The sequence below is a fragment of the Nomascus leucogenys genome, chromosome 8 (genome assembly GCF_006542625.1).
Source record: "Nomascus leucogenys isolate Asia chromosome 8, Asia_NLE_v1, whole genome shotgun sequence".
In the NCBI taxonomy this organism is placed as follows: Eukaryota; Metazoa; Chordata; class Mammalia; order Primates; family Hylobatidae; genus Nomascus; species Nomascus leucogenys.
Window position 1 is genome coordinate 70,494,150 of NC_044388.1, and position 21,986 is coordinate 70,516,135.

At 39.2% G+C, this 21,986-nt stretch overlaps 1 long non-coding RNA gene across 1 annotated transcript in view; it reads left to right on the plus strand.

Moving 5' to 3' along the window:
* Nucleotides 1-21,986, plus strand: part of LOC100595963 — a 325,347-nt gene that overhangs the window by 174,738 nt on the left and 128,623 nt on the right. The gene's annotated exons all lie outside the window — the stretch shown is intronic.

A 21,986-nucleotide genomic window follows, 5' to 3' on the forward strand; every position in this document is an offset into this window, starting at 1 on the left:
CGTGCCGGGCCACATAGAGCCAATTTAATTGAACATAGAGTCCTCTGGTTTTGGTATGAGTAGGTGTGCCTGTGTGGGTGTCTTCATAAGAGGAGGCCAAGGCTGTGTTTCTTCTTTATAAATACAAATTTCACATTACAGTCTTGGGTGTATATATTCTGAAGCATCCTCCTAGGTAAATTGAATCGGACTATGGTGAATTTTTTTTTTGTTTTTTTGGCAGGGGGAAGGATTTTAATAATTAAATCACTGGTTGAAGGCTTATGCAAAGTTTGGTGCTATATTAGGATTTACCAGGGTTCCACTGTGATTCTAAGTTCATTTTAAATTTCTGCCCCCTGCCTTCCTTTCCATTTATATTAAGTGTTATTACCACGTGGAGAGAAGGTATTTTAATAACAGAATTTTACTTAAAAATGCTTCCAGCCAGGCATGGTGGCTCATGCCTGTAATCCCAGCACTGAGGCAGGAGGATGGCTTGAGCCCAGGAGTTTGAGACCAGGCTGACTACCATGGTAAAACCCTGTCTCTACAAAAAATACAGAAATTAGCCAGGCATGGTGGCATGTACCTGTAGTCTCAGCTACTCAGGAGGCTGAGGTGAGAGAATTGCTTGAGCCCAGGGAGGTTGAGACTGCAGTGAGCCGTGCTCAAAACAAAACAAAACAGCTCCCATTCTACCACTCCTAAAATCCATATCGTGTATCAAAAAAGGAAGTTTGATACCTGAAATGACTCTTGGCAGGGCTTTTCAACCTGTGTTCCATGGTATTTGGGGCTGTATCACTCAGTGTTGTGGGAAGGTGTCCAGTGCATTGCAGAATATATAGTAGCACCCCTGGCCTCTACCCAGTAGATGCCAGTAGCATAATTCCTCTCCCCACCTGTGGCAACCAGAAATGTTCTGTGGGGGACCAATTTGCCCCCAGTTGAAAACCATTGTTTTAGGGATTGATTCAAGAAAGGAAAAGAAGGTAAAGAAAATAGTAGAGATGTCACGTATGGACCTTTGTTTTTGTTGCTTATTTTGTCATATTACCCTGTGAATTTCCAAAGAAAGTAAATCCTAAGACAATGAGGTCTGCCACTAGAACTCCCATTTAGCCACCAGTTCTCTCTCCGTTGTTGACTGGAATTTAGTTTGGATTAATATAACAATTGCAACTCACAACAAGTATTGACTTTGATGCTGTCATTATCAACTGAGGAACTCCCAGGTGTTTATATTAAACATGCAGAACTTCCTATGAAGTGGCCATTCTGATCACTGGGTGTTTTCACAGGGCTGTTTTATTGGGGGAAAAAGAGGGAGTGGTTGGAGAAAAAGACTCAAATAAGGCTGATGCAAGACTTTAATAACTGAATGTATGAGTTGAATGAAGAAACACGCCTACTCTACACTGTAATTCAGCAGTTTTATGAATGGGAGGTCAGATACATGATTTAAATACAGGTTTCATTGAATGCAGTATCTTTTACGGTACTAAAAAAGGTCTGGAATCCTGCATTCTTCCTGTATAGGATTGTAATTCATTCTCTCTGCTTTCACTCTCCTTCCAAATTTACTTCTACCTCTGTCATAGAATGTTTGAGCTGCCAGACAAGTAGGATCATGTCACTGCTGTGACTTAACATTAAATGTCCTGGTGTCTTTATTTCAAATGTTCTGTTTTTCCTCTATTTTCTGCTCACATGAACATACACACTTGCCAGGCACATTCTGGCTTTTCTTATTTCTCTTTCTGATTTTGCCTCCTTCCTGCCCCTGTTTTCTTCTCTTTTCTCTGGCTGTAGAAACTGTCAGGTGGCCTTGCTGGCATCATCCTACCTCTTTTGAACTATGTTACCCAGGAACTTCCATTTATTATGCCTCGAGCACTCTCTTTCTTTAATACTATATCTCTCTGAGGGATAGTTAATGATCTTTGCAGCAAATGAAGGTGAACTGTAGCCACATTATTGTTAGAATACAGCCAACTATATGGAACAGATTGGGCTGAGCTTTGAACAGCTGGGGCTGGCAGAGTGAGTCTTGACTTCTCTCGGAAGAGTTCCAGAACTGCCAAATCATCAAACTTGAAGGGGAAAGAGGGACGAGAAAGGTTATAGGGATAGTGGTTCCTGCAGGTGCTTTTTGCTTTTGTGATCTACCTTTTTCGAAATGTTTGCTAGTTTGTAGATCTGGCAAAGCATGGGCTAATTGAACCCAAGAGCTGCTGTCATTGCCACAGACTAGACCTGCTTAGTGGCCGTGGTGGTGTTTTATTGTTTATTTGCAGGTACTGAACATGGGATAAGATGGATGCTTTTGTTGTGAAAGCTTGTGGCTCTTTTCAGGCAACTGAAACTTTGTGTAGGTTTGAAGAGAATTTTGATTTGCAATGTGCATGTAACCCTAATATAAATTTAATAATGACTCCATTGGAACTTTTGGACTATAGTATGGCTTCCTGGTGGATATAATAAACGAAAAATAGGCGAGGTAGGACAGATATAAACTGGGGGACCAGAGAGCTTAATCACTCTTTCAAAAATGTTGTGTTTGCCCATATGAAGTGTTGTGTGTATGTATGCACATGCATGGGTGCATGTGTGTTTAAATGACTTGCTGCCGATATTTAAAAAATGTTTATATAAACATTTGGTCAATTTTTCCAAAGAAGCCAGAATCTGACTTCACTGGTCTCCCATGGTCAATATCAGCTGTGGCTGAATAAAAAGTGACTTGTGATTAGTCAGTTGTGGAGTCCAAAAATCCAGCCAGGTTTGTAGGTAACCAGTTATGTTTCAAATGTGATCTTAAGCCCACCCTGAGTGAGTGAACCTCAACATGAGAGTAGAAGACCCTGGAAGGGAAGATGTGAGAAGATAAAATACTGTTTTCAGAGCCCTAGGTTTTTGTTTGTTTGTTTGTTTTTTGACATTTTTATGAGTGGAGGAATAGGACTACCTCTGGCACCTAAAATTGGGCTGAAATCCAGGTCCAGTTCTAGGTGATTGCTCAGGGTCCTTCCCATTCCTTCCTCCATCTGCTCCTGCCCACTTGAGTGAAGGAGGTGTATAGTAAAAGAGGAAAGAATGTGGATGAAAAGGAGAGGATGCAGAGAATGAAGATTCTCTGTCCTTTGTAAACCTTTTGTCCTAATCACCAAAAGTATTGTGGCATGTGTAAGTCTGAGAAAATATTTAGGTGAATCCCTTGAAATTGTCAGTATTTCAAGGGTTAAAAAAAAGACAGTTTCACATAGTTCAAATGAAAGCAACAATGACGTTTTTGCTAGAATTTCTCCGGGTCCACCAACGGGATGTATGGAGTGGTTTTAAAAAACCACACAAGGCTGGGCACAGTGGCTCACGACTGTAATCCCAGCACTTTAGGAGGCTGAGGCAGGCAGATCACCTGAGGTCAGGAGTTTGAGACCAGCCTGGCCAATGTGGGGAAACCTTGTCCCTACTAAAATACAAAAATTAGCTGGGTGTGGTGGCACACGCCTGTAATCCCAGCTACTCGGGAGGCTAAGGCAGGAGAATCGCTTGAACCCAGGAGGTGGAGGTTGCAGTGAGCTGAAATCGTGCCACTGCACTCTAGCCTGGGCTACAGAGTGAGACTCTGTCTCAAAAATAAATAAATAAATAAAAATTTTAAAAACCACACAAGTTTGGGCATCCAATTGGTGGATTTTTTTCCTTTTGCATATGCTTTTCTAACATATGCAGATATTTTCTTCTTTGATTTTTCTTATAATCAGGCTTTCTTACTTTTTCTAAAATTGTAGTTATTGCCTCGAATCTCATAGTAGAGGAGTAGAGGCAACGAAAAGGAGAGCCAAGTGTGGGAGCAATTGAAGACCATGGAGTCTTTCCAGATCATTCACCTGGGAACTTGCATGGCAGTTGTGGGGTTCCAAAGATCCAAAATCACGTGTTTTAACTTAGCTGACTTGAATATTTACTTTGAAAATAAGAAATGAATGTTAAAAAGTTGAAAAGTTATACACATGGGCACGATTTATTGAAACCTGCTCTTAGTTAGGGTAGATTGAACCTTGTTGAAAGTTGTGAAATTTGCTCAAATAGTCATTTTTTCTCTTTTTTTCTAGGTCAGAATGATTTCATGAATATTGTGGTAGTTTGGGCAAAGAACAAATTTGCTTAGTCAAGAAACATTAAAAGCTTCTACGAAGGCCTAGAAGTGGTGAAATCAGTGATCCTCTGGTGGGCATGGTGTGTGTGCATGTGTGTGTGTGCGCGCACACTCGTGTGACTCATCCGGGGTTGGCTCAGAGTGAAAGAGACAGATGCTTCCTTCGCCTGCTTGTTTCCTGGTTTTCAAAGCCCCTATTTCATTGTTGTTTTATTTTAAGGTTCGATGCCTTCTCCATCCGTCAGTGAGGGTGTGGAGAGCCTGCAGGCGTGTGCCTCCCTCTGTAACTTGCTATTCCTTGTGTAATGTCAAGTGGAAGTGTGAAGCACCACAAACTGCTCTGAGCAGAGCCCACTTCCCTTCACCCACGGAGAGCGTGAAGCAGTTACACCAACATCAATCAAGGAAAACCCACAGGCTGAGCTCACACGGTTGAAGCAGGTGCGTGAGCGAGCATTCTGTGACAGGCACACGTGATTGAGGTGTACCTCGGCGTCTTGCCCACAGATGTCGGTTACGATGACTGTGTGGGGCTCTGCCCATTCCCTGCAGAGCTGAGCCTGTCATGCTTGTGGGACACAGCGGGTACAGCTCTTGGCAGCTCTGTGGGGTGAGCAGGTCAGATAGTTCTGAAGTAGGCTTCTTTGCTGTTTACTCACTTGTTTAATGGCGAGGAGAAGAATCTGGGAGAAATAGTGTTTTATTTTCTTTCTGTGGTTTTTTGCAATGAGAACACCCCTGGGATTACTCCTTTAAAATAGTAAATAAGAGGCTGGGTGTGGTGGCTCAGGTCTATAATACCAGCTCTTTGAGAGGCCGAAGCAGGAAGATTGTTTGAGCCCAGGAGTTTGAGATCAGCCTGGGCAACATAGGGAGACACCATCTCTAAAAGATTTTTTTTTTTTTTTTTGATTTGCCATGTGTGGTGGTGTCCCCTTGTTCTCCCAGCTACTTGGAGGCAGAGGTGGAAGGATCCCTTAAGCTGGGAGGTTGAAACTGCAGTGAGCCATGGTTGTGCCACTGCACTCCAGCCTGGGCAACAGAGCGAGACCCTGTCTCAAAAATAAATAAATAAATGAAATAAAATAGTAAACAAGAAAACATTAGTATTCATTGATTTGCTAAGCCTAAGGGGGAAAATGTAAGGCCTTGAATCTCCGTATGTATGCATATGTGTGTATACATATCTATCAATATATATCAAATATATATGTATGGAGTGGTTTTAAAAAACCACACAAGGCTGGGCGTGGTGGCTCACGCCTGTAATCCCAGCACTTTAGGAGGCTGAGGCAGGCAGATCACCTGAGGTCAGGAGTTTGAGACCAGCTTGGCCAATGTGGGGAAACCCTGTCCCTACTAAAAATACAAAAATTAGCTGGGTGTGGTGGCACGCACCTGTAATCCTGGCTACTCGGGAGGCTAAGGCAGGAGAATCGCTTTAACCCAGGAGGTGGAGTTTGCATATGTAGAGTAGATGTATGCATTTGTAGAGTAGATGTATGTGTACACACATATATGTATATGTAAATATGTATATGCATACATCAACACAGACCCAATTTAAAGCAAAACTCAAGTGGGCCATGAGATAAAGAGAGAATGTGGATATCTAGACATTTTAAAATATCTGCTGATAAGGTGAAGGGGCTAGTAAAAAAATGCATATCTCATCTTAAGTTGAACCATCTTGATATGTACTGAGCTTTAGAAAATTTTCACAAAAATTTTGAGCATTTTTAATTTTAAAAATACAGAGGCAGTTAATACTAAGACTTCAATATATATTGTGCCAGTCTCTCAAGGCTGCTAGTACCTGCTATTGGTTGTGAGTATCTACTTTGAGTTGATACTTCAAAATATTATACATATTATTTACATTTAAATATGTGAAACAATCACTCTTTAAACAATGTAAAGTAAAACAAGACATACTTTTAAACTACTAAACTGACTCAGTTGGAGAATAATGATAAAAATCAGTATTACTATGGGTAAGAAAAAAAAAACATGCTATTTTGGATGAAATTTTTTATATACTCTCTAAAGGTGATTTCACGATATGTAAAATCAAAAGCCACAAAATATTCTTACAGTTTCAGCAGTTCAGCTTCTAGGCATATTTTTTCTTAGACTGATCAAATGTGTAAAAAATTTAGCTGCAAGAATGCTTGGTCGCAAACTTATTTATTTTTGATATATTTTGCTAGAAATGTCTAAACAATATTACAGTGGTCAAATAAATTATAGTAGAAATATGCAATAAAATACCAAGTGAGGCATTAAGCAGTGGTGTAGATTTCTCTAAGACCCTGGTTTTTTTAAAAAACTAACAAATCGGTATTTCTTGCATTCAGTATGTGCAGATATATTATAAACAGTTTGTGAGATTTATATAAACTTAAAAGTTGTTATAGCTGTGTGATTAGAGAATAATTAAATGGCTTTATTTTGCCTAGCTGTTGTTATAATTTTCTAATATTCAAGTGTATTACCTGCACATTAAATACAGAAAATGGCAAACGTGGAAATAGCATTTTGGGAGTATACTCATAAGTTACCTAGAGATATTTGTGAAGACGAGGAAGGGAAAGAGGTTTCTTTCTTTTCTTTTCTTCTTTTTTTTCCTAGACAATGGCTTAGCAGAAAGTGTTAAAGACTAGTGATTGATTAATCAGTTCAACAAATATTTGTGTGCCTCTATGTGCCAGGTACTAGAGAAGACTCCGGTCACGTTGCTATGTACTTTTCACATGAAAAATTGCTGAATCCGTTCTGTTTGATATTCTGCATCAATGTAGCTTTACCAATAGAGAGTCAATAATATGAATATTGAAAGTAATATGGGCATGTAAAAATTATGACGTCACGGCCCAGCATGGTGGCTCCTGCCTGTAATCTCAGCACTTTGGGAGGCCGAGGCGGGTGGATCACCTGAGGTCAGGAGTTCGAGACCAGCCTGACCAACATGGTGAAACACTGTCTCTACTAAAATACAAAAATTAGGTGGGTGTGGTGGTGGGCTGGGCGCCTGTAATCCCAGCTACTTGGGAGGCTGAGGCAGGAGAATTGCTTGAACCCGGGAGGCAGAGGTTTCAGTGAGCCGATATTGTGCCATTATACTCTAGACTGGGTGACAAGAGTGAAACTCCATCTCAAAAAAAAAAAAAATTATGATGTCGGGCTGACATTTTGCTTCATATTTTTACATACGTATTTTATCTGCTTTATGCTGTTTCACATATTAAATGTGTGAAACTTTTTCTATACTGTAGATAGTTGACACCATGAATTGTCTGGAAAGTCAAAAGCAAAAACTGAGAAGACTTGTTATCGTTAATGAAAACTTTAAAGGACATTAAAAAGCTTATTTGCAAGTGCTTTGAAAAATCTGACTTTTCCATATTTTGTGAGGTTTTGGCTTTGATAATCTTGGTTTAATGTTCTGCAGGTGTCCTTTGGGGAGTTAGAACAGGATTTGCAGGGGTGGGGAGATTGAGTGTGATGACTTTAGTGTCCACTCGCCTGGAATGTTGAGACTCTGAGGCTATAAATAGGAGGTTTAGGTTTGGGATGTCTGACTGGAAGAGGGTCAGGATTCAGGCTGATGTGGAGATGCTCACTGAGGAGTTTAAATGCCTCTCTGAGCCCCTAAGAATCTACCCAAAGGACAGTCTTCTCCTGATGTCCAGTCTCTTTCTCATGAAAATGATATTAGAAGTTTAATTCTTCAAATGACCTCTTAACATGACTTCTCATACTGGTGTGAGATTAGAAAAAAAATCCCAGCCTGAACCATCAAGGGCTCCAAAATGGAGAGTTTTTTTGAGTTTTAAAACTCTGAAAAAGTTTTTCATGAGTTATAAAAATAGCAAAGGTTCTTGGGAGGAAAGGTTTGTTTTGGGTCGGTGCCAATGTGCCAAAGTTGCTTTCCTTGTGTGTGTTTGTGTGTTTGTCTTTGTCTTCTGTCTGCCTGTCTGTGGGGATGATGATGGATTCTTGAACTTGGTTCTTTCTTTCCTATTGATTGGTGAAGGGAAGAAGTTAAACTTTGGATTTGGCTCTGTTTCCGTTGTCCATTGAATCGGAAGAGTTAGCCCACTGGTTATTCTATTGCTCTTTTGCTATGATTTTGTGGGATAATTGTCATTTTCACTTCCCCCTTCTTCTCTCCATCCTTTCCTCTTGTTAAAACAGACATGATGCCTTTAACGAATTGCCTTGGGATAGTTTGAAGTATAAAGGGAGGAAAAAGAGATTTAGCTCTTCCTGAGACAAGCTGTGAGTAGTAAAATCAATAATTCGAGAAATCACTTGCCCTTTAAAAAAAAAAAAAAGACTTGTAAATAGAACAAGATTGAGAAAAACATGTCTTTAGGCAGGCTAATCTAATCACACACAGAAGGCAGCCTGTTTTCTTACTTGCTGGATCACTTCCACTTTATATTCTCACAGGGAACAATATATTAAGTACAGTATTTAGAAATATTTGTTGAATCCTACTGTCTGATTTTGGCAAGTCCCAAGGAAAAAAAGAATATGTCTTGGACTGCTTGAGCCTTCCTGGGAGGATATTGGAGTTTTCCCAGAGAGGCTGGCTTCACACTGTGGGAAACACTGGTTTGGTAGATAACACTGTTAGAATTTATATTTCAGAGGGCATTTAGTTGTCTTCAGATTTTTAGAGCAGCCACAGCTGATCTTCTCTGTCTCAGGATCTGAAGAAACTCAAAGTATAAGCTAGCCTTTCTTTATACTAATGTAGTCATTCTCTTTTGAAGGGCACCCTAACTTGTAACTCACTGATCCTGTGTTATGGCAGCAGGCTGAGTTCACCAGCACCAAAATATCCAGTTAGTGAATCAGAAGAGAAAATGTGGGTGTCACAAATAATAGTAGCTAAAAGATAGGACATGATAGGGTGAAAGGCCCATTGGCTGATGCTGCCTTCTCTCAGGGAATGTTAAGTGTCAACATTTTGGCAAAATCCTAAGCTAATTTTGTTTAAATGTGATCATCACATAGCATTGACTGAGTAATTGAAATTTGTGATGGGAAATAAGGATGAAATATTTAGAAAGTATGTTATGGCCCCTTTGCTTAAGAGTGTATGCTAAAATAAAAGTATATCTTTACGAGGAATGTAAGTGAAATAAATTCTTTCAGTTTAATTTTCTCAGCATGTATCTGGCATTAAGTAGTTTATATAAATCTTAGGCAAGGGCCTATCCCACAGCCCTATTCCATTGGTTGCTTAAATGTGAAGTAGGCATATCTGAAGGGTTCTTTTGCTCTGTATTATAATGTCGAGAAGTTAGTTATTGAACCTTAGCTTTTCATCTCTAGAATGGAGATAAGAGAATCATCCTCAGAGTTTTTTTTTTTTTAAAAAAAACTTCTAATTTTTAAGTAGTTTTAGATTTACAGAAATGTAGCAAAAATAGGAAGAGTGTAGTCTTACATCCCTTGCCTGGTTTCTTTTATTGTTACCTTATTATGTATGCTTGTCAAAACTAAAAATTAAACATTGGGACTTTCCTATTAAATAACTCCACAGTTTGAGTTTTTTTTTTATTTTTTTATTTTTTTTTTAATCTTTATATTTCACTAGTTCTTCTCTAATGTCCTTTTTCTGTTCCAGGGTTATACTGGATACCACATTGCATTTAGTAGTCATGTCTCTTTAGGTTCCTCTGAACTATGAGGGTTTTTCAGCCTTTCCTTGTTTTAATGAGCTTAACAGTTTTGAGGAGTGCTGGTCAGATATTTTGTAGAACGTCCTTCAGTTGAGATTTATCTCATGATTGGACTTGGTTATGGGTTTTTGAGAGGAAGACCACAGAGGTGAAGCACCATTCTCCACCAGCATATCAAGAGTACCTATGATCACCATGACATATCACTATAGATGTTGATCTTGATAACCTGGCTGAGGTCATGGTGCCAAGTCTCTTCACTGCAAACTTGCCTTCCCCCGACTTCTTCCCATACTGCACTCTTTGGAATGAAATTACTAAGCACGCGTCATAGGGTGATTTTAAGGTTAAAGTGAGATGATGAAGCTTGTGGCATAAAACCCAGTGCTTTAGAAAACACTCATGAATGTTAGTTGCTACTGTAGTTGCTGCCTTTGCACTAGTCCGTTTCAATACATGAAAGCTAGTATTCTTTAGAGCTGCTTTCTCATAATTATACAGTTCTCAGCCATTTACTGATATTAATCAGAAAGTAAAAATAACAAAAAAGAGTGCTCACACACCTTTCAAACGAGATGCCTGTAGACAGAGTCACTCTAGGATGGAAGGATATGAATTCTCTCAAAGTTTACCATGGAGAGACTCTGCTAAACTGGGATTATCAGCCTCTGGTTGTGTTTCATATGATGGAGTCAGTCATTGATGACAGAGCTGGTGGGTTCTGGTTGGTCTTGGGCATGAGAGGGAGAAAGCAAGTTTAATTTAGGAGCTGAGCCTGAAAAATTGGTGAAGTTTTTTGTTTTGTTTTTTTTTTCTCTGGTGATAGCTTTTGGGTAGAATTTTGAGTTCTTACTGGAATAAACTATCTTCAGCACTTCTCTGTGAAATGAAGGGCTTGTTCTGGGACCTGAAATGCTTCAAACCCTGTGCAGTTGTTGCCAGAGTGGCCGTCTGAGCCTGGATAATAGAGCTTGGAGTCCTGTGTAACCATGTCTGTTGGAATAAATAAGAACAGCTGGTCGCTTGTACAGATACTGTTGGCATGAATTTTTTATTTAAGTCTCTCCATGTATCTAGTAAACAGTAAGCAGTATTCTAACATTACTAAAAGCCTCCTAAGTCTCCCACCAATAAATTTCTTTCACTCTTCCCCATTAAAAGTTCAGGGAGTAGGGCAAGGTTAATGTACCAGAGAAGGAATGGTAGGGAAGTATTTCTGAGCTGGAGAAAATAAGGTTCTTCTTCTGTGTCTCTTTTCCCATTTGACCTTCTAGCTTCTCTCTAAGATAACACATTTTTTTTGGACTATTTCTTGGGAAAGCAAGATTTATACAGATACTCTTTTGCTGTTTCTTATGTACTAAGTGAAGAGAGACTTATTCGTGTTAAAATGGAATACTCTGTCCCTGAGCGCTTAATGGGAAAAAAAATTTGCATTTGTGTTAAGGGGTAGGTGAGTGGTAAAATATTCTCTTGGTTTCTTTTAAATGTCTAGCAAGGAAACTCTTCCATGTATCTTTATGAATTTTTGTCTCCATAAGCTTACTAGAGACTAAACACTCCTTCACTGTCCTATAGAGAACCAGAGATGTACTTAAAGAACATAGATGATGTCGCGCATTCATTTTTTCCGTTTTTTTTTTTTCTTTTTTCTTTTTGTTTTTGTTTTGAGACAGAGTCTTGCTCTGTCACCCAGGCTGGAGTGCAGTGGCACGATCTCAGCTCACCACAACCTCTGTCTGCTGGGTTCAAGCAATTCTCCTGCCTCCACCTCCCAAGTAGCTGGGACTACAGGTGTGCGACACCATGCCCAGCTAATTTTTGTATTTTTAGTAGAGACAAGGTTTTGCCCGGCTGGTCTCAAACTCCTGGCCTCAAGTGATCCGCCGGCCTCGGCCTCGGCCTCCCAGAGTGCTGGGATTATAGGCCTGAGCCACCACACCCAGCCTGTTGTTATCGTTGTTTATAAAAGCAGAAAGAAATTTCCAGCTTAACCTGCCATATTAACCCTGGGGTGCTAAGAAATGAGACCTATCAGAGACACTTGGCCCCACTGCTCTGTTATTTCTTTCGTCAAGGAGACACTGAGTTCCCTGCACCAGGTGCTAGGAATGTAAGTAAGAAGATGGGATCTGTGTGCCTTAGGAATCAAATGATAGTCTTTATGTGCTCTGGTATGGGGGTGTGTGTGTGTGTGTGTGTGTGTTTGTGTGTGTTTCTTTCAAGCCTTTGTGAGACTCGTATGGCCATTAGGGAGGCTCACAGATATCCTGATGGCCTTCCTTGGGCACACTCAGCACAGTTGTACTTTCTTGCCTCCTTTAAGTCTAGACATGACTGTGAAAGTGGCTTGCCATGAAATGTGGCAGAGGTCACATGTGACACTGCCCAGATGAAGCTTTACGAGTCGCCATGTGATTTACTTCATCCCCTTCCCCCTACATTGGTTGAAGCACAGGCCAAGAGAGAGCCTACGCAGTCTGGTCCTGTGATGAGAGGCTGTGATGGAAAGACCTCCCAACCAAGGTTGAACATGTCATGTAAGCAAGAAGTAAGCTTCAGTTACTACAAGTCATGGGGATTTAGGTAGAGGTGGTGTGTTCCTGCAGCATTATCCAGCCTGTCCTGAGCAATGCAGTCAGCATTCTTATCTCTTTAGAGTTATAGGAATTAAGGCCTCAATGTTGGGCTGTGGAGGGGATGTTCACAGTTGTGACGGTGGCAGCAGTGGTGGAAAATCTGTACATGTGGTAGTTACTGATGCACAAAAATTGGGCATCATTTTTTAGAGGTGTGACCTACATTTCAGTATCGTTGTTAAATATCTGTAGGGAGATTACATCCCTTCTGACACTGTATGTCTAATTGTCAGTGAATATCTTTATATAATGAAGCATAATTCTAAAGAAGGAAAAAACTCAAAGTATGTACACACACGCACACGCACACACACACACATGCACACATGCACACACACACCCTCTAATTTATTCTCCCAAGAATTATATGAGAGATATTAATGTTGTTCTACTGGTTGAGTGCCAGGAAGAATTTCTTGGGTGGATGTAATGCTTAATTTATATTTGGGGAATTTCCACTGCTAAATCAGTGCTTGTAAAGTTTAAAAAGAAAAGAGGGGGAGGGTTGGAGAAGGGGACCAAAAAAAGAAAAAGAAAGCCCAGGGATGTGGTTGACAATATTCCTTTTAATTTAAAGCCACCTGAAGGCTTCAGCTGAATAATAAAGTAATTCCCATATGGTTTCCGTTCTTTCAGTGTTAGAGCCTCCGAAATGCAGTCTACTTTTAGCCTTGGCTTCTACATGCCTCTTTGTCAGGCTGAAATGCTTCCCGTCTGCTTGCTCTGGTAGGAAATGGAACCAAAGTCGACTGCTCTGGGGGACGAGTTCCCAGGCTTTGCTTTCTATTTGGCAAACGTGGCTCATGTGGTGGGAAGCACTTCTCCTCCAGGGCACCCTTGACTCTCCGGCAGACAGGACCAGCTCTGAAGGTGGCTGCAAGCTTTCATTAATGCCAGAGCTCGCTATAGGCACTTTTCTCCCTCCCTTACAATTCTGTTTACAATAAACTTTCCCTCAAAGGAAAAACCCAGGATTCATTTGAGTTTCGTTGTTTTCCCTGGAAAGAAGTTTTTATAACCCTCAGACTCTTTAGAAGGGAAAACATCCAGTAAATCCTGAAATCTGACTGCAGAGTTATTTTTGATTATTTGTACTTTCATTAATTCAAATTCCACCGAAAATCTTTTCTCTTTTTCCTGCCCTGTGTAAGTTTACTTTCCCCCCTGCGTTCATATGAGTTCGTGAAATACTTAGGAAGTATATGAAACATGTTTCAGAAACACAGTTGTGTTATGTGATGCTTACCCGAATCCTGCTGAAGTAAGTGAAAAGACATTCCCTCTCCCTACCCCTTCTTTTTCTCCCCTTCTCTCTCCTAACTTTCTGTGTTCAGAGTCAGTGCAAAGGCCCTTCATTTTTAATGTTAATTTTAAAAATAACTAGTTTTCTTTTGAGGTAAACTTAGGGAAAGCATATGTGTTTGGAGATCAATATCTCCATATATACATACATATATATATATATCCGTATATGTATGTGTATATATAAATATTTGCATTTGGAGCTCAAGTTTTTCATTTTATTTTTTAAACAGGTTGAATTAAACTAGCTAAGGACTGGAAACCCGCCATGACCATTTGGTGTGGGTTGTATGACACTATTCTGGCTTGAGTTTTTGAACTTCTACAGCAACATCTTTAAAGTGCCCTGAGATAACTTTGCTGTTGCTCAAAAAGAAGCTCTTTAGGAAGTCAGAAAACAGGAATTCTGGTGCTATTTTACGGTGATAATGTCACTAACTTTTGTACCTTTTTGTCCATTTAAAAAATGAGATAAATGGTGCTGGCCTTTCCGCTTTTCATGTAGTTGCAAAATCATTTCTTCATGCAAGGACAATCAAAATAATATGAATAACGTGGCCTGAATATTTGGAAGGAAAGTCCTGCAAAAGTGTAGGCTGGTGGAAGCAGAGGAAGAACATTTTATATTGAAGAACAAAGGAATTTCAAAAGAAATGGTGTTACCAGCTCTTTCAGTTGACCAGACAAGTACTAAGTGTTTGGGACTTGTTCCCGTCCCAACAAAGCCAGCATTTTGAGGAGGCCTCTCTGGCAGGGTCATTACATCAGCCAGTTTCCTCTCTATTTGAAATGAGAAAGTACATGTTAAGCATAGAGGCACTCTGAAGATGAGCTCATGCCAAAATATGCCTTCATAAGCCTCCAAAGTCACTTGTGGGATACAATGTCAGAATGAACATGATCTTATCTGGCCTGTAAATTAAATGACACATTTTCTGTTTCTTGCACAATGTGGCCTAAAGTGGTGCTTCATGTGAGTTTCTAGAAATGCCTTCTGTAAACTAGACTAATAGGTACATGTGCTTTTTCTTGATCTTTAATTGTTCATTACTAATATACTGACTTTGCATCAAATATAAAGCAATCAAGAGAAATGTATCTATGTCTTATAATTTTCCTCAATAGAAATTTTTAATGATACTACTTTTTAAAAAGCTCTCTTTCTGGTTTTCTTGGGTAATTTTAGTTAGCATATTTAAAAATCTACTTCATGAGCTGAAGATACAGGCGCTGTATCCTTTTCTCTAGCTCTCTGCACCATTCTACTTTCCAACATATATAAACTATATATTTACTCCCTATTTCTAAGATTGTTAGCAATGCTATTCTGTAACCATTATGAAATCTCTCATGGTTCCTGTTCAGCTTGATACTAAAAATTGAAAGCCAGTAAGCAGTGTTTATGCTATATATGCAAATACTTTTCAACAAAGGGCCAATTGGGATGCTCTGATTACATACTTTTCTTTTCCAATTTCTTGACCCCTGTGTCTCTCTATGAAAGGGGTCAAATGCAAGAGGCCAAATGAAGATTTTTCATTTAATTTTATCGCTGATTGAAACCATACAACATTTAGTTTGCTTCAGGCTTGACCTTCTTGTACAATTGGTTAACTCTCAAGTTTTTGATCTTTGTTTTTTCTTGCTGGGAGAAGAAATACAAGCCTTAAAAAAAGGAATTCTCTGTCTAGAGTCAATGTTGTTTTCTGTCATTAAACTTTTAGTTTTGCTTTTAATCTCAGTGTTCTCAGATTTCATAATGATGTTTGGGTCTTATTAATCCTGAATGGTACTTAGAGTAATCTGGAAACTAGGCCTCCCTGAGGCCCTGAGACATTTTCTTGCATTGTTTTGATGTGTTTTCCCAAGGTGTTCTCTGGTCTTTATTAATGGAACTCCTATCAGTCAGATGTTGCGTCCCCTGATTTGAGCCTCTGCGTCTCTTCTCTGTCCTTCATATTTTTCATCTTTCTGTCTTTGTCCTTATAATCTGGAACACTTTGACTCTATCTTCTAATCCTTTCACTGATGTTTTTCAGCAATCAAAATTTTGATTTCTTACCATTTGAGCCGAGAAACTCAGTAGTGTATATACACAAAGGAATAGAAATCATTCTATTATGAAAATACATACATGTGTATGTTCATTGCACCACTGTTCACAATAGCAAAGACATGGAATCAACCCAAATGCTCATCAATGATAGACTGGATAAAGAAAATGTGGACATATATACCATTGAATACTATGCAGCCATAAAAAGGAATGAGATCATGTCCTTTGCAGGGACATGGATAGAGCTGGAAGCCATTATCCTCAGCAAACTAATGCAAGAACAGAAAATGAAACACCGTATGTTCTCAATTGTAAGTGAGAGCTGAACAATGAAAACACATGGACACAGGGAGGCAAACAACACACACTGGGGTCTGTCAGGGTGGGGATGGGAGGAGGGAGAACATCAGGAAAAATAGCTAATGCATGCTGGGCTTAATACCTAGGTGATGGGTTGATAGGTGCAGTAAACCACCATGGCACATGTTTACCTGTGTAATAAACCTGCACATCCTGCTCGTGTATCCCAGAACTTAAAATAATTTTTATTTCTAAGAGCTCATTCTTGATTCCCTTATTTTTTTGACACGTGTGCTGAAGTACATTAAAACACTGGTATAAAACACTAGCACGTTGCCAGGAATTGATCTGTTATAAAGATCTACATTGTAAATTCAAAATTCCTATGGGTATTTGAAGAGACAGCTAGAATTACCCTGCAGTGTCATAATTTGACCACTTAGGAAAACTGTCTCAGTTGCTGATTGGCTATCTGATTTGACTTGTACATTACAAATAATGAGTACTGAATAGCAGCAAGACACAGAGAGATGAAAAGCATGCAGTTGTGGCCCTCAAGGAGTTTATGGTCTAGTTGTAAAAAAAGACAACATCAGAAAATAAGAATAAAACATGTCAAATTATGCAGTATGGAGTCTTAAGCCAAAGAATATATGTTGTTGTTGTTGTTAGTTAAGACAGACTTTTTCTTTTTAAGATAGACTTTTTTTACAGTATCTTTTTTCCATGTTTTGGATTTTTTATTTATGAAGAGATATAGAGAGTCAAATTGTTGGATAAAGACTATTTGCTGTGGGGATATATGTCTATATTCCTTTTAGACTGCCATTCACCATCAAGCACAAGACCAAATTTACCAAAATTTAACTCACAATAAGAAAAAATAAAACCACTGAGTAGCTTATTTGTGAAAAGTAGAATTTCATCATTCTAGTTTGGATTATTTAATTACGATTATGTTGCTTTTTATCATTCATTGCCATTGATATAAAAATCATAATATACTTATGTGCAAAAGATATTGTTTGTTTTCTCCTTCTGCTCTTCTTCCTCTCCCTCCTCTCCCTCCTCTCCCTCTTCTCCCTCTTCTCCTTCTCCAACATCTTCAGTCTGATTGTCCAATACTACAGGTATATAAATATAGCAAGTCCAACTTGTGTCTGAATATTTTCTGTACATTTTCTGCTCAGTTCTAGGACTACATGGGATTGTTTCCTGGAGTATGGTTTGATGTATATTATATATACTACTGTCTAGAGGCAAGGTGGTATTGGTTTTATTATTTAATTAATAAATTAATTAAGGCCACCTGTTCTTAGATGGTAAGAAATGTAAATGTGGCTTTTGTTGGGGTAGGACTTGAATTGGAGAGCAGAGGGCGGTTGTTTATACTATTAAACCTTTTTTCCTGAGTGCTAATTTCTATGACTTGTTTAAAGGCTATCTTGATGTGGAACAAGAGAACCATGTATGTGGACTTTGGATTCTTAACCTGGCATCAGAGCAGGCCTTAATTGAATTGACTGGTCACAGCACTACTTCTGTTTTGAAAGCTCTCTACAAAAATATACAAAGTTTAACAACTTCATTCAAAGGGAACAATAATTGGCCCTACTTACTGTATCTGTTTTCATCCTAAAATTCTTTTTCAATTTTGAAATGTGGCTGTCAGTATATTTTGGCTCAAGAAAACTCACGAAGAAATACTGTACCACTTAGCATTTGGCATTATATGGATCAGTTTCTCATCAATGAAAAATTTTATTTCTTGTGTGAACTAGTCCTGAAAAATGTAAATGTGTATTACTTGATATTTAGAATAAAGCTATCTGAATAGAGTTGCCAGCGTTAGAAAGGAGGCTGCAGAGTGAGCCGAGATCGTGCCACTGCACTCCAGCCTGGGCAACAGAGCGAGACTCCGTCTCAAAAAAAAAAAAAAAAAAAAAAAGAGAAAAAAAAGAAATGAGGCTGCAGATAGAGTAGCAGGACAAAGACTCCATTGTGGCTGAGTATTGATAGCTGGCCTGTTATGCTATAATATTTATATTTTTATCATATATAAAATGTACACTTTTGGGTTTTTTTTGAGGCAGAGTCTCGCTGTATTGCCTAGGCCTGAGTGCAGCGGCGTGATCTCAGCTCACTGCAACCTCCATCTCCCGGGCCCAAGCTATCCTCCTACCTCAGCTTCCCAAGTAGATGGGACTACAGGCATGTACCACTACTCCCAGATAATTGTTGGGTTTTTTTTTTGTGAAGATGGGGTTTTGCCATGCTGCCCAGGCTGCTGGGCTGATGTGAGCCTCCTGCCTCAGTCTCCCAAAGTGCTAGGATTACAGGTGTGAGCCACTGCGCCTAACCTTAAAATGTACACTTAAGAGATAAAAATAACTTTATCTATTTGATCCAGTAAAATTACCCTAAGCTTTCAGGTAATTAATCTTTAAACACTTTGCTGATGTCAAAGCCCAAGGTGAAGGTATTTTCTTGAGTATTATGGTATTGCCTCTGGTGGTTAAGAGTCGTTTGTTGCAGGCAGTAAGAGGCATGGAGACAGATTTAATTTTAGTTTTACTTTTTAGAAAAAGAGAAACAAGTATTTGTTCAGGTACAGTATAAATGTAGAATATATATATGTGTGTATATATATATATATATTCACACAAACACACACACACGAAATATTTCTTTGTTTAAAGCAATCAATACAACGTAAGACTCCAAAACTTTGTGTAAACATGTTCCTGTACTACCTGAAAGTTCCTATCTCAGTATTTATAGTATGATGTTGATAAATTGCATGATTTTTTTTTTCTGATTGGTGGTAATAAATGACAGTGATTTATCACTTAACTTTTCAGGTGAGCTCAAACAGTTGCGTAGGCTGATAAGCAACTAAAGTATTTAACAGAAAAGCAGACCTTTCTGTTTTTCCAGAAGCATTTGTCCAGATATTAGCAATAGGATATGAAGAAGGGGAAGGAAAATTGTAAAAGGGTTGTTCTGAGAGCAGTCCTTACAGTCAGAAATGCAATAAGAGCTCGTTTCCATGCCCGGCTGTGTGTCTGCTCTGTCAGCAGCATTAGAGTCTTGATCTTTATCAGGTTACTGCTGCTGATGTCTACATTTTCATTTACCTTGGCTGCCATTTAATAATAATAATAATAAGATGACAAATGATTAAGGCAGAGCTAGGAGTGTAGCTGAGAACGCATGTCTCGTTATGTCTATCACATCTCCTGTGACATCTATGATGGGGCATAGTCTTAATTTTACCAAGCCAGATTCCTATTTTTTGGTTTCCTAATTTTTTCTAGCATTTAATAAGTTTTTGGAATTATGAAAATGATGAAAACTCTGAAGTCTCATTTCTAGAAGTTGTTCATTTTCAAACTGTGTTCTAAGGAGTCTTAAGGACACAGTTGCCTCTGATGCCATGGAGAACAGGGGTCAGAGAAGGGGAAGGTAACATCTCTCTGAGTTCCTCAGGAAAAGAAGACTTTATCAAAGACTTCTATTTATATATTGGAGTTCTATAAGATTTCTTATAGAAAAAATACCTTTTGAATAAAGTTTGAAGACCAATGGTCTAAGCCATCATAACTGCGGAAATGTCTTCCTTTCTCCAGTATCCCAGCTTGGACAGTGGTTTTGCCTCCGTCGTGTACAACACTGTTCCAAAAAGCCTTTCAACATTAATTATGGCTGGAGCTGACTGCTTTCCTCAGACCATCATACTTCTCCTCATACAATAAATGTTTCTCTTGCTGGGCAGGTGGATGATTGGATTGATGAATGGATGCATAGGGATGGGCAGGAAGGAAGGGAGAGAGGGCGTGCGTTTATCTCCGTGTGTCTGATCCTCTATGTCCAGACATATATTTTTTTAATTATTTGATTATACTTCTTATCACTTAGGATAGGAACCATATCTTGCCCACATTTTTTCTGGCTCATATGCGGTTAGAGAAACAGTGAACTGCCTACTCACTCTTTCATGTATTTAGGGGGCCAGATATCCTTCTAGGTGCTAAGGATACAGCAGCAAGCAAAACAGACAAAAATGCCTGTTCTCGTGGAGTTTAGTTGGAGGAAAAAGAATAAACAGAGAAGTGAATTTTACGGTAGGCCAGTTACTGATCGGTGCTACAGAGAAATACAAAGCAGCAAAAGGGAGGAGGCAGCTATTTTGTATGCAGCAATCACTGATACTTGCACAAGGACCTGAAGGAGGTGAGGGAGGGGACCTGGGAGCCATAAGGACAAGGACTTTGAAGTAGGTGCTTGTTTGGCATATTCTAGGACCAGCAAGGAGACCACCCGGGGCAGGGCAGGAAGAGCCAGAAGCTGATTGCTATGAGGTCTGACTGTTTTTCCTTGTTCACTCTAAGCTGGGAAGCCAGTCATGAAGTTTGAGCAGAGCAAAGACATGATCTGACTTAAAAGAACCACTCTTACTTTAGTGTTAACCATAGACCAGGCATCAGAAACCTTTTATGTAAAGGTCCAGATAGTAAATAGTGAATATATTTTAGGCTTTACAGGCCGTATGATCTCTTTCACAACTACTCAACTCTGCTATTTTAGTACAGCAGCAGCCATAGACAATATGGAAGTGAAAGGCTATGGCTGTGTTCCAATAAAACTTTATTTTTTATAAAACAGGTGTCAGGCTGGATTTGGTTCCCATGCCACAGTTTGCCAACCACTAAACTAGACTATTTGCCAAGTGGTTTTGAATTGTGGCTATGAGTGGGTAATTATTTTGTCTGTATCACTTGTCAGCCAAAACACACCCAAAACAGGCTACCATCTATTGATAATTTTTATGTGTAATGCCCTATTTATATAACTCATCTGTTAATCACCTCAAAGCCATAGATGTAATTTAATAAAAATTGATGCTTTTAAAAGACTTGTCTATTAGAAGGAAAGCCATTCATAGGTTCTTCATATCAAAGTTTCTACATCACTTTGAGGAATGGAATATCCAGGACAAGGACTGTGTTCCCTGTGATGATTGTTGTGAGTTCTGCTTACTCTTCTCTACTTTTTTCTCTGACTGGGCTAGCCCAGTGCAGTCCAAGAGAAATGTAACATGGGTCTCAAGTGCAAACCATATCAAGAAGTTCAAAACTTCTAGGAGCCACATAAAAAATGCAAAAAGAAACAAGGGAAATTAATTTTAATAATGTTTTGTTTAAACCAAAATATTTCAGTACGTCATCAATATAAAATTACTGAGATATTTTACATTCCTTATCTTGTACGAAGTCTGAATTCTGGTGTGTATTTTGCAATTAGACTAGTCACATGTCAAACCCTCACTCCGTAGCCACATGTGGCTCTTGGCAGAGATCTACAGGATTGGAGAAGGCTCAGAATTTGGCCTTCCCTGATGAATGGCCTCTTGTAAAAACAGTAGCAACACTAATAACCCAGCAATAATCTTTAAGCTAATTTGTGAAACTAATTTACTTTTTCTTTGAAAGAGATTACAGGTATGGACCACTTTACAAGCGCTGAGATTATTATTATTGCTGTTCTCCAGTTACTCAGCAATGATGAACAGCAAAGTATGATATAAAGAGGACTTCTTATGGTCAACAGAGTTTTCTTTTCTTGTCTTCGTTTAAGTTTCTTTTTTTTTGAGATGGAGTTTTGCTCTGCCACCCAGGCTGGAGTGCAGTGGTACGATCTTGGCTCACTGCAACCTCCGCCTCCTGCGTTCAAGCAATTTTCCTGCCTCAGCCTCCCAAGGAGCTGGGATTGCAGGTGCCCACCATGCCTGGCTAATTTTTTTGTATTTTTAGTAGAGACGGGGTTTCACCATGTTGGCTAAGCTGATC